The sequence below is a fragment of the Triticum dicoccoides genome, chromosome 2B, assembly GCF_002162155.2.
Source record: "Triticum dicoccoides isolate Atlit2015 ecotype Zavitan chromosome 2B, WEW_v2.0, whole genome shotgun sequence".
Lineage (NCBI taxonomy): Eukaryota > Viridiplantae > Streptophyta > Magnoliopsida > Poales > Poaceae > Triticum > Triticum dicoccoides.
In genome coordinates, this window is record NC_041383.1 from 455,797,514 (window position 1) to 455,800,531 (window position 3,018).

A 3,018-nucleotide genomic window follows, 5' to 3' on the forward strand; every position below is an offset into this window, starting at 1 on the left:
GGGGGATTCTGAGCTCTGTAAGTGAGTTTCATCTTACATGTCGAATCGAACTGTAATGCTTTTTCTTGTTAGATTACACCTTTACCTGGCGCTTGGCCTCAGAAACCAGGATCTGCTACATTTCCTTTCTTTGGTGTACAGGTATACATGAGTTCACTAAAATATAAGTTTCATTACCCCTCTTGCTTTGTAATTACTGTGCACATGCTGATTCACAGCCAGTGATTGTTGACGAGAAAGGGCGGGAAATGCCCGGAGAATGCAGTGGATACCTTTGCATAAAGAAGTCATGGCCTGGAGCTTTCCGGACTCTGTATGGAGATAAGGACAGATATGAGACAACATACTTCAAACCGTTTTCTGGCTATTATTTCTCTGGTGATGGTTGTAGGAGGTAACTTGTCAAGCATTTATTTAAATTTCGGCCAAAACTTCTTCAAAATTGAGGAGGATTGCTGGTAGTCTGGAATAAAAATGTGATCCAGAATTACATGTTCATAGCTCAATAAATTAAATTTGTGTGTCAGGGACAAAGATGGTTACCATTGGCTGACCGGAAGAGTGGATGATGTTATCAATGTCAGGTAATTTCACGCTTCCTTTGAATTGAAATTAATAGATGGCTTCAAGAAAAAGGCTTAGAAGCTATAAATATTTGACCCATATTTTAAAACTGTAGTGGACACCGGATTGGTACAGCAGAGGTTGAATCTGCTCTTGTTTCACATCCAAAATGTGCCGAGGCTGCTGTTGTTGGAATAGACCATGAGGTCCAGTCCAGTAATTGTTTTTTCCTCTCTTTCTGGCTCCATATCATAACCCCCACCATGGCTTCGTCAAAACTGAGGTCTTAAATCAGTAATACTTGGTTCAGGTTAAAGGTCAGGGAATCTACGCATTTGTAACTTTGGTGGATGGTGTTCCTTACAGTGATGATCTACGAAAAAGCCTTATTATGGCGGTCCGCAGCCAGGTATTTTCTTCCGATAGTTTCTTTATAGTGATGGTTGCTACTGCAAGAGATCCATGTGTGATGGAATGAGCCTGGCTAACAACGGCTCCGCTGGTTCTGGAGAAGTTGGTACCTGATTTTTCTTGCCCTGCTGATCTGAAAAAATAATGCTTGTGCTTTTTCAATGATGGAACCTACAATTTCAACATGCTTTACTAGTTTTTTTTTAATCTTTTGAGATTGGATTGAACTTTTTCTTCTAAAGGTTTTTTCGGTCTGTGCAACACATTTTTTCTTGACACTCCAAATTTTTTGAAACGAGTGTAAAGACATACATGGTGTCATTTTGTGGCAGATTGGCGCATTTGCAGCACCTGACAAGATCCACTGGGCACCGGGGCTCCCGAAGACACGGAGCGGCAAGATCATGCGAAGAATATTGCGGAAAATTGCCTCCAGGCAGCTGGATGAGCTTGGTGACACGAGCACGCTTGCTGACCCTGGTGTGGTCGACCAGCTGATATCGCTTAGCGATAGTTAGCGTGTGAGGATGGAGATGGCACGTTGTCACCTATACTTGTAGCATGTCTCATTTTCTTTCTTGCCTCGGGTGCTAAATACAGAGAATGTTTATATGTGCCACGGGCCTCATGATTCCCCTGATTTATTCAGTACCTTGAGGTTCGGGAGTTGCGTCTTGCAAGGCAAGTGAGATGTAAATGTAAATTGTTGGATCACATCACAGAAAAATACTCCTACGTAGTATATAAATATAAATGTATGCAAGTATGTATTAGCTGCATTAATGTGAGACGAACACTTGAAGGTGACCTGAGTGGATATTGAGGTTTGGAGTTTCCCCACTTGTGTATATTACTCAAAAGCCCTCAAGGGTTACAGAAGTACAGGCGCCAAGACACGGCAACCTCCCTACTTACGGGGTCCTTGAATCTGAAAGGCCAAAGCGTAAAATCCAAGATGATGTTGCGAAGAATATCTAGGGGGGGACATAGCGAAAGGCACGGGCATTTCTGGAGTTCCATATCTTCCAGAGGATGGCGAGGGCGATTGTTGGCCAAGTGTTGATGTCGAGGCTGATCGGCGTTGGAGTCTCCAAAAGGAGGTCGATGGAGTGAGGGAGCTGCGGCCCCAAGAGGGACCAGACTTGGGCCACGCAGGGGCAATGAATGGCGAGGTGTGTCGCGTCCTCTAGAGTGAGGTCGCACCGAGGACATGCCGTAACAGAGGAGATGGTCTTGTGATGTAAGTTCGCCAACGTGCTCAGCCTGTCATGACGAAGAAGCCAGTTGAAGATCTTGACCTTGATAGGTGCCATGGAGCTCCAGATATACCTGGTGTTGAGATCAATCTCATGGTCGGAGGATAGCAGTGAGTAGGTGCACCTCGAGGAGAACTAGGAGCCATGGGCGAGTAACCTGTGGTCGGGCGCATCGCTAGTGGCAACATCCCGCAACAAAGACAAAACAGGCGCAAGCTCAACAGAAGCAACATTGGTTTGGCGGTTCCGCAGAGTAGCGAGCAAACCATTCTGCATGACTTGTGATACGATAACCGAGGGTGAGGTGGAGTGGGAGAATAGGTGTGGGTAGGTGTCTGCGAGCGGAGTCGGAAGTAGCCAAGCGTCGAGCCAAAAGTAGGTGGAGGTGCCATTGTCGGTAAGGACAAAAGAGATTGTGTGGAGGCGGCGAAGTTGTGCGTCTATGATTTTCCAAAGGTAGGAGGGGTTGTGGGGTTTATTTCCGAAGCCAAGAGAGTAGTGTTGGAAGAACTAATTCATCCAAGGTAGGCCGTGTTTTTGGAGAGGTTTAAAAGCAAATTTCATGAGAAGGCGGTTGTTTTGGAGAAGAAGGTTATTGATGCCTAGCCCACTAGCAGTTTTGGGTCTGCAAACGTTTTTCCAAGCGATAAGGCACTTAGTTTCGGAGCAGGATTCTTCGGCAACCTAGAAGAAGGATCTTCGGATAGCGTATAACCTTTTCATTACCTTTGTGGGGAACCTAAAAACGGACATGAAGCTAGTGAGTGGCAAGGGCGACGAGAGTAGA

General features: G+C 45.5%; 1 pseudogene; it reads left to right on the forward strand.

Moving 5' to 3' along the window:
* LOC119364173 overlaps window positions 1-1,782 on the forward strand; it is a 6,491-nt pseudogene extending 4,709 nt beyond the window's left edge.
* The last annotated feature ends 1,236 nt before the right edge of the window (window positions 1,783-3,018 follow it).